This window comes from Heloderma suspectum, chromosome 6 (genome assembly GCF_057233095.1).
Source record: "Heloderma suspectum isolate Gila_16-S chromosome 6, 16-S_ref, whole genome shotgun sequence".
NCBI classification, from domain to species: domain Eukaryota; kingdom Metazoa; phylum Chordata; class Lepidosauria; order Squamata; family Helodermatidae; genus Heloderma; species Heloderma suspectum.
In genome coordinates this window covers 120,986,976-120,997,454 of record NC_139463.1, presented here as the reverse complement: position 1 = coordinate 120,997,454, position 10,479 = coordinate 120,986,976, and positions in this window count along the sequence as shown.

Genomic DNA, 10,479 nt, shown 5'->3' with positions numbered 1-10,479 from the left:
CAGTTAAAGCCGACAATAAAACCAACAGTGATGTTAACAGCAACAGCAGCAGCACCATTTTGTGTCAGAGCAGATGTGCGCATATCTGCAGCCACCATTTTTTCACTAAAATGGTGGCTGTAGAGATTGCCTGACAAGTCCAGGGTGAGTGCTGGCAGCTCAGGGCAGTGAGCGGGGGTGGGTGGGGGAGTCTGCTGGACTCCAAGACCCAATTGGCTACCTGCACCATTCCTAGTACCGCATGAGTGTGTGTGTGTGAGAGAGAGGGAGAGAGAGAGATCATCCTCATCATCTACATAGTGCTTCACAAAATACAACAGGATAGGTTCCTGCCCTGAGGATTTAGCAATGTATACTTAAAGATGGGAGAGCCAATAGAGGAAAGAGAAGGAAATGGAGGCAGGGGTAAACCAAGGCAGAATATATACATATTTCTCACAGATTTAGTCTGAGATCCAGTAGGGTTTGAGGATTAAGGATCAAACTAGAGAAAACGAGAAATACATTGCTGTATTTTTAAAATATCTGCTTAAACAAACCACATAGGTTCAAGCAGGATTGAGATTGCAGCCTACAGACAGGGTTTTGACCTGACTCACCATGCCAAACTTGTATTCATCCTGGGAGGAAAGCTGCAATTGCCATGAATAACAGGACAGAATTATGGGACAACAAGGGCAAAAATGGAGTCAAAGAAAAGAGAATGATTAAATATCTCAAAGCTAGAAAGAGGACAATGATCAAGGAGAAATCTTTAACTTCTGCACTGAAGAGAACATTGGTAACTTTGATGAGGGCAGTAGAGTTCAGTGGGAGGAAGCTTGATCAGAGTGGGTCAGAAGTGGCATTAGGGGAGAGATATTCAAGAGTTCATGTAGGTAGCATGCTGCAGGAGTTTGGAGATAAAGTATATAAGGGAAATTCGATGGTAGTTGGAGAGCTAGGTTGTGCTAGGGATGTACGAAAGTTACTTATCTTTTTGTGGATTCTGTTCATGGGGAGAGGAGGCGTTCCATCCCTCCCCCTGGAATCCTCGACGGGGGTGAGGCGATCTGGTCCTCCCCCCCGGAATCCTCGACAGCTGGCTGTGCTCCATGGCACTTGGGTTCCACATCTATGACAGCTACCATGACATGATGATGACCTATCGTACTACCTTGGGTCTGCTCTCAAACATGCATGGGTTTCTCCCCAACTTCAAATGTGGCATCCAGAAAAAGCTCCTCACTGTCACTGGGGGCCTTGGCTCTGACAGATCCTTCCACATAGCAGACATCTTAAATTTCCACAAGATTCCACAGGTAGAATCTTGCAGGGGGAAGATGATACACAGATGGGGAAAGTATAATGGAGAGAAGAATAAAATTATTATGCCCAATGTATAAAGAACTAGGAGTTTACTTCCTTTTCCAGATCAGTATTGGAGGGGGAAACAAAAACAAAAACCTGTGCGTCTTTTTTAGCCAGAAAGAAAACAGGTATCAGCTCACTTTGTTCTGACCAATCCTCCATTTTCTGTAATGTGTCTCCAAGACCTGCTGCACTAACTAAAACTATACGGCAGCTATATGTACATATATACGGTATACGGCAAGGCTTAGCTTCACTGCCTTTCATTAATAAATAAATAAGTAAATCTCAAATATGTTTTTGAACCATAGCCTGCGCTGTGCAGCGCTCAAGGGTTTATGATAACAGTTAAGCTTGCTATAATTTCTCCCGTAATTGCCTACATGGACCTTGATCTGCATGGAAATAAAACAGGCTTTGGTCTGCCAAGCTGGGGTGATTACCTCATCATTGATTTGTCACCAGAAATGAAGCCTTTGGTTTTTCCTTCACTTAAAACAAGGCACATATAACCTTCCCTAGTGTTAATTCCTCCTCCTCCTCTTGGTAGCATTCCAAATCTATCCATTCTGCCTCTTGTGGGGCCCTTGAAAGTCAATCTCTCCCCATTGTGACTAGGCCCCCAAAGAGTGCTTCACTGTTTCTTTGGTCCCCCACCCCACTATTCATCTTCCAAACCATAATGTCCTGCCACGGTTTTTACTCACTCAGTCATTTTAGTAGAAATAGACTGCCTGTCCAGGGCAATGGGATGGTTTTATCGCAAGATGCTTCTTTTGTAGTTTGTGATGTGAAATTCATTGGGGGTTTATGATTAGGGATCACTGAGAAATTTATTATATCATTTTTTTTTAAAGAAAAAGTGTAACTGAATTCACACTTCCTAAACCTTTTGATGATACAAGCCAGAGCTGTGTTCTGAAATCTGCATTTCCGCAAGCTTTCTGATGCAACTCATCTCAGGAAGAAACACACACAGAAATATGCATGTTAGGGGGAATGTTGATGCTTTAAAAAAATGTACACAATAAGTGTACATTAATGTGTGAAATATGAAAACTGTGGATCAAAAAGTATAATTTCCAGTGCTGGTTTTTAAAAAAAATCAAAATCATCATCATCACAGGCTCATATGAAAATGGGCTGGAAAGAGCTTGACCTGAAAAACCTGACAATATTGGTGAGACAGAGATTAACATATCTGGTCATCCCTGTTTATGAGCTCTAAATAATCCCTTGTGGTCATGGTTCTCATTGGATAAGAAATCCACTAGCCCCATCTCAAACATTCTCAAATACCCATGATAATGTATATAAGAAGGAACAATGCATACAAGTCTAGTACAGTCTTGATAGCTATTTACACCAAGACCTGATATGAATGTAGCTGAAGGCTTAGCTTCAGTGGCCTGGCTTTGATCTAGGGATGTCAGAGAATTCTGCCAAGGATCTTGGTGAGGCCAAATGCCAGTGCATTCGGCCCCCGAACTCTGTGGTGAAACTGCCTGCCCCCCCACCCCCCCACAGATCCCCCCCGGGACAAGACTTACCTGGGGTGGATCTTCCGGGTGGCAGCGGCTCCAGCGGCTGGTCTTCCGACCGGCTGCCACCGCCGCCATTTGCAGTCTTGTTAAAAAAAAAACCAACCACGTGATAGGCTACGTAAAGATTTACGTAGCCTATCATGGCTGGGTTTAAAAAAAAAAAATCCGTACGGAAATGGCGGCGGCTATGGCCGCCGCCATTTGTGTTCCTTATTTTTGGCTGTCTTAGTCTCCGTAAATATTTACGTAGACTTTGACAGCGAAAATAAAGGGGAACACAAATGGCGTAACAGGCGCTATTTGCGTCCCTTTTTCATTCGCCGTTTTAGCCTAGGTAAAGATTTACGTAGCCTATGATGGCTAGATTTTTAAAAAATACCATGATAGGCTACATAAATGTTTATGTAGCCTATCACAGCTGAGTAAAAAAAAAAAGCGCGCGTACGCAAATGGGCGCCGCCATTTGCGTTCCTTATTTTGGCACGTCTAGTCTACGTAAACATTTATGAACACTACGGCAAAACTAAGGGGAACGCAAATAGCTTAGCCATGGGCGCCGCCATTTGCATACACACGCTTTGTTTTTTTTTTACTCAGCTGTGATAGGCTACGTAAACATTTACGTAGCCTATCACGGCTGACTGCAGGGATGCAAACGGCGGCGGCTACGGCTGCCACCATTTGCAGACCTGGCCGGCCAGGATTTGGCGGGGGAGGGACGGAGCGCCTCCCCCCCGGCCAGAATTTCAGAGGGAGGGACGGAGCCCCTCCCCCCCACCTCGAATCAAATTTCGTGAAAAGGTAAGTGACTTTCATACATCCCTACTTCTCACCGTTGCCTCCACCTGGAGTGCCAGGAGAAGGGTTGGGTCAAGAAGCACCCCCAAGCTATGAACTTACTCCTTCAGGGGGAGTGCAGCCCCATCCAGAACTGGTTGGCATAGCTCAGTACCTGAATTAGGACCATTCACGATGGGCACCTCTTTCTTGTCCGGATTCAGTTTCAGCTTGTTCTCCCTCATCCAGCCCATTACCGACTTCAGGCAGTCATTCAGAGGAGTGATACCTTGCTTGGATAAAGATGTTAAGGAGAAATGGTTTGGGTGTCATCGGCATACTGATAACACTCAGCCCCAAACCTCCTGATGAACTCTACCAGCTGTTTCATGTAAATTAAGCTCTTTAATGAGCTTCCGTCATGCATTAAAAACGTGGTTGTTCAGGCAGGCATTTGGGGTGGGTTAGGGTATTTAAAAAAAAAAAAAATGGTAAAATTTTATTGTTTTAAATTGTTTTATGGTGGGTTGTACATCGCCCAGAGTGGCTGGGTGACCAGTCAGATGGGCGATTAATAAATTTAATAAATAAAATAAAATAATAAAATAAATATTGAACAGCAACGGGGATAGAATGGAGTCCTGAGGGACTCCACATAATAGTTCCTTTTTGAGGAACAACTATCCCTGAGTGACACCATCTGGAACTGTCCTGAGAGAAAGGAGTGGAACCACTGCAGAGCAGTGCCCCCAATCCCGATCCAGAAGGATACCATGGTCGATGGTGTTGAATGCTGCTGAGAGATCCAAAAGAATCAACAGGGATGCACTCCCCCTATCGATTCCCAGGTAAATATCATCCACCAAGGTGACCATGGCAGTCTCAACTCCATATCCCACCCTGAAGCCAGTTTGAAATGGTTCCATTTCAGCCTTCGGGGGCGGACCATCTTAATTGGTCAGCCACCCCTGCGGAGGTGGGTAGTGGCCATGATACCAGCCCTGACCAGACAGTGCTCCATCCATGACGATGTGGAGACAGATAGAACCTCCACCCATGGATCATTCTCCTGATTGGAGTAGAAGATCAAATCAAGTGTGTGACCAGCTTCATGTGTTGGCCCTTGACCAGGCTGGGACAGGCCCATGGTTGTCATGGTTGCCATAAACTCCTGAGCTGCACTTGGAAAGCTGGACCTGAGGGGGATGTTGAAGTTGCCCAGGACTAAAAGCCTGGGTGACTCCAACACCAGCTCCGAGACCAGCTCTGTGAGCTCAGTTAGGGACACTGTTAGGCAGCGGAGTGGCCTGTACACTAACAGAATCCCCAATCTGTCCCTAGTCCTGAGGCCGAGGCGTACACAGTTGATGTGAGCCAGTTCCTTCATAGTGAGTTTGGTCAGGGGGGATGTTATCTTTGTGGACCACTGCTGTGCCACCTCCCCATCTTCTTCTCCTTACCTGCTACCACCGAGTACCCGACTGGGAGAAGCTGTGCCTATACAGGCCCACTTATCTCCCCCAGCCAAGTCTCCGTAATGCATACCGGGTCAGCCTTTTCATCCAAGATTAAATCATGGATGGTTGTGATCATATTCTGGCCTGACCTGGCATTGCAAAGGAGCAGGCAAAGATTCTGCGAGTGGTTTGGTCTGCTCCCTAAGGTACCTGGGCTAACAGGGCAACCAGAAGGCTGGATAGGTGTAAAGTACCCGCTCTCCCCTCTCCTATGAATGTTTGCTCTGCCAGCACCATATCTACCCATGCCCCCCCACTGTTTGCCTCGTCTACACACATAATGCTGATGTTGTCTCAAAAAATACATCAGCTTAGCAACATACAGCAGAATGAAACAGTCAGGCCAACATCCCATCTCTCACCTGGGATGTACATCTAACACTTCCCTCCCATCTCTCATCCTGGGGGTGGGGTGGGGATTCAATACCAGCAGGCTCTCAGCCTGTGATACAAAATCACTTCCCTCTCAATATTATTATTCTTAATAATAATTAAGAGCCTGACTTGAAAACAAACACATTCAAAGGCAATCCCCCCAAAACACCCCCAGTAATTCCCCCTCACTCGCTACAAGGGGAAGAGAAAGGAGGAAAACACAGAGAGAAGAGAGAAAACCAAGGGATATGTTCCTCATCCTCACTGCCCCCAAAGTGGCTCCCCCAAAGGAGGAGCTCCCCACCATCCATGTCGGCTTCCCTTAAGTCCGGTTCCCTGGAGGAACTGACAATGGCGGGATGCCAAACACTCCCCAGGGAACCAGGTCCTCAGCTGCTTCAGTAGCCGAAAATAATGAGCCCTTCCCAAGGCCAGACAGGCTGCTGTAGCAGCAGTGAAGAAGCAGGGAGCTGACGCTGGTTAGAGGAAAACTCCTCCCACCTACTCCTCAGATGAAATCCCCTGCTGGCACAGTTCTTGCTCTGCTGGGTGCTGCTGGTTCCCTGTGGAATGTTTGGAAAATATGCAGGAAAATATGCGTGTATTTTCATAAGAAAAGGAACACAATAAAGCTTGCAATCTGATACAGACTTGAGTCAGAACTAGCTTTTGGAAGGAATTCAGAGAACTCCTGTGAGCTGATGCTTTCCTGATTCGCACACCCCTAGATCAGAGGAGAAATAAAACCAATGACAAGATGTTTTACTACTGATGGTGCAGCTTCTGAGGCCACACTTTGCACGGGTAATTATCTCCTCTGCAATTATCTGAAGACAATGATTATCCATGGCAACCTGAAGCAGCGTTTCAGAAGACAGTCGCAAAACAATCCGCAAGCAAGTCTGAAACTGGCTATAAACCCCTCCACGTGTGCCGTTCAGACCCGGGAGGTGGGCACAATAGGGAGGCCAGACCCTGTCGTTTTGAATGTTGAGAATTTCTCCCTTCTGTTGTATCATTATGGCTTCAGATCAATGCGCCTTGGCTGTCATTCCAGACATGTAATTCTAACTTTGTGGATAGCAAAGATAAGAGAGAGATGCTTCTCTTTACAAAGTGTACTAAAAGAGACCTCTGCCATACAGGAGGGCTTCTTTAAACTAGGGCAATGTACGTGATGAGGATGCAGATGGGCACAGGAGAATCTGCATCTAGTGAGACAATTTTCCAACTGACGGTGGTACTGGAGGTGTTCCTGTCCCTGTTGCCTCAGATAGTGTGCAAAGTAGACGCCATGACATGCCCGGTGAATGATCCCCTCCGTGTTCCTCATGAGTGGTATCAGCCAGGTGATGTCATCATTGGTGGCATGGCTTCTCATATCCTTTATATTTTAAGCCCACTTTCCTTTGAGGAACACCCTTCTCAGGAACTGATCTTTGAGTTACCATTGTAAGGAACTGTCTTATTCTCCATTGTCATCTGAGTTTTGAAACCTATAGAATTATCAGCAACATGCAAGTGTATTGTGTTGTGGTTATCGTCCTCATCATCTGCATCATGCTTGACAAAATACAACAGCATAGGTCCCTGACCTCAAGGACTTCACAGAGTATAAAGATGGGATTATTTCTCAGTTACAGTATAATTTTAGATCTAGTAGAGCATGAGGACAAAGAGTCAAAGTATTCAAGGCATGAGATGTATGATTGAATCTCAGAAATCTGGTACTTTAGCACTGCTTATTTTTGACCATACATTGGGGGGACAGGCAAAAAGAAATTGTGTCCAACAATTTTGGAAAGGGGTGAAATATTCTTTCCTCTCTGGTTGCTTTACTTTCTGAAAAAGCTTCCAGAGGATTTAACCAGAACTTCCTCCCTTGGGTTTTTCCACGGATGCTGCCTGCTAACGTCCTGAAAGCTAAGTTCACAGTGTATAATTAAAGATGGGATTATTTCTCAGTCATAGCGTAATTTTCGATCTAGTAGAGTATGAGCACTAACAGTCAAAGTATACAATTTATGAAATGTATGATTGAATTTCACAAATCTACTACATTGGCAGTGCTTGTTTTCAACCATTCTTTGGGGGAAACAGCGTAAAATAAATTTTGCCCCCAAACTGTGGGAAGGTATGGGATATCCTTGCCTCTCTGGCTGCTTGTGCTTTCTGAAAAAGCCTCCAGAGGACTTAACCAGGGCCCCATCTACACCCGGCTTTCACTCCAGGGCAGGTGCAAGTCGAGGTCCATCATGATAGATGACACAATCACCACTTTGCAGCCGTCCATGGTTTTCACCTGGGAAATATGGACTTCCAAGGAGCTGTTTCCCTGCAATTTTTTTGTTTCTTGCAGGTTTCCCTATGGTTTTGGACCATCTGTTCCTTCCCCGAACCAACTTTGCATTTTGCAGTGGGCATGTTGTGGGCATGCATAGTGCCTGCATCACTCTGTGATGTCCCTTTACTCCTACCGTCCCTACGGAGCTGCACAGTTACAGAGGCACAGAGGGGCGTTTTCTTCTATTTAATCACACTTCCTCACACTCTTGCAGCTTCATATCTTTGCAACAGTTGTGGACTCAGTACCGAAGGGCTGGGGGGGGGGAATGTCTTGGGGGAGGACCAACATCGCTCCAGCCACCATTTTGGAGTGATGGCTAGGGACATAGTGCTCCTTCTTGTGAGTGTGAACCATCATGAGAGTTTCGGGCTGGGGAACTGACAAACTGATGGTGTGGAAATGAAGGAGCACAAAACACCCACTTTTTACCTAAAAGGGGATGGAAAGACACAGCAGTGCCCCTCAAATACAAAACAGTGACTGAAGTGTCACACAACCACACTCATGGGACTGCACAGCTGCATATTTCAGTATAACAGCAAAAAAAAAGAGGGCACGGCGAGTCTGTTAGGGAAACGTGCAGTACATCACGAGTGTATTGCAGGGCACACTGATCTGGAGCCCCATCACTGCACAGTTGTGACAGGGTGGGGGATCAAAGAGGTGCCATATAGACGGGGCCCAGGACTTCCTCCATAGGGTTTTTCCGTTGCTGTTGCCTGCTGATTTCCAGAACACTAAGTGAGGCATTTTTGTTTGGTTTTGCTGTTGTTAAAAGTCATTTAAAAAAGGAGGAGGGGGAAGAGAAAAGGAAAAGAACAACAACTCACAGAGCTTTTGGTGACTCGTCACTCAGGGAAGCCATAATGTAGGAAATCATAGTTAAGTCTTTCAGGGGTGTTTTTCAAGGCAGCAGAAGCAAGCAGCTGGAAAGGCTCAAAGGATAGAATGGGATGAACAATGAAAAATGAAGAATGCGACCCTCTCTCTCCCCCAGCCACTTCTGTTTCAATAAAGTCAGCACTGAAGCCCTGCACACTGACAAATTTCTCCAAAATTCTCAAAATCCCTTTGAAATCAAAGGATCAAGCATACATTTGGGGAAGAGATTGTTGAAAGAGTGGAAATAGGCAGCCTGCTGTAGGACCTTGGACACAAGGAGTAGAAGGGAAATTGCATGGTAGTTTGAGAGTGCGACTGGGTAGAAATTTAATCTTGATGAATCCAAGGCTGGAGTTAAAATTGCTGGAAGAAACATTAACAATCTCAGATATGCAGATGATACCACTTTGATGGCTGAAAGCGAGGAGGAGCTCAGGAACCTCATGACAAAGGTGAAAGAAGAAAGTGCAAAAGCTGGGTTGCAGTTCAACCTCAAAAAAACCAAGATTATGGCAACCAGCTTGATGGATAACTGGCAAATAGAGGGAGAAAATGTGGAGGCAGTGACAGACTTTGTCTTTCTAGGCACAAAGATTACTGCAGATGCTGACTGCAGCCAGGAAATCAGAAGACGTTTACTTCTTGGGACGAGAGCAATGACAAATCTGGATAAAACAGTGAAGAGCAGAGACATCACACTGACAACAAAGGTCTGCATAGTTCAAGCAATGGTATTCCCTGCAGTAACCTATGGCTGCGAGAGCTGGACCATAAGGAAGGCTGAGCGAAGGAAGATAGATGCTTTTGAACTGTGGTGCTGGAGGAAAATTCTGAGAGTGCCTTGGGCTGCAAGAAGATCAAACCAGTCCATACTCCAGGAAATCAAGCCAGACTGCTCACTTGAGGGAATGATATGAAAGGCAAAACTGAGATCCTTTGGCCACATCATGAGAACACAGGAGACCCTGGAGAAGTTGCTGATGCTAGGGAAAGTGGAAGGCAAAAGGAAGAGAGGCCGGCCAAGGGCAAGATGGATGGATGATATTCTGGAGGTGACGGACTCGACCTTGGGGGAGGTGGGGTTGGCGACGGCCGACAGGAAGCTCTGGCGTGGGCTGGTCCATGAAGTCACGAAGAGTCGGAAGCGACTGAACGAATAAACAACAACAACAAATTAATATTAGTATTAATAGAATAGGAGGAAGAGTGGCTTGCCTGAAACAGTAGGGAAGCATCCAGAAGAGAGAGACAGGGAGGATGACTAGTGGACTGGCACACAGAAGTTGAGAGGGGATAGGAGCAAGTGGGCATGAGGAGGGGTTTCACAAGGACAACAGGGCAGCCAACTGAGATCAAGGAAAACAGGAAGGCATTGAGGAAGTTAAAAGAGGAGGGAGACTTGGAAGGAGGGTGTAAGAGTGTCAGTATTGTATGTTAGCATTGACCAAATCAATGTTCAATATTAGCATTGAGGAAGAAGTCAGACTCTTTAACAGAGAGCAAGGAGAGGGGAGAGGTGCTCCCCAAAATCCTCCCTTATATTAAGAGACTCAATAATTGAATTCTTATTGAGGTTAGGGACTTAGGTTACTGAAGCCATGGGAAATCTGTCTTTACAAATGATCCAGCTAAATGTATATGATACTGTAATTAATCATAGCAGATCTGTATCTTTTTTATAACTCAG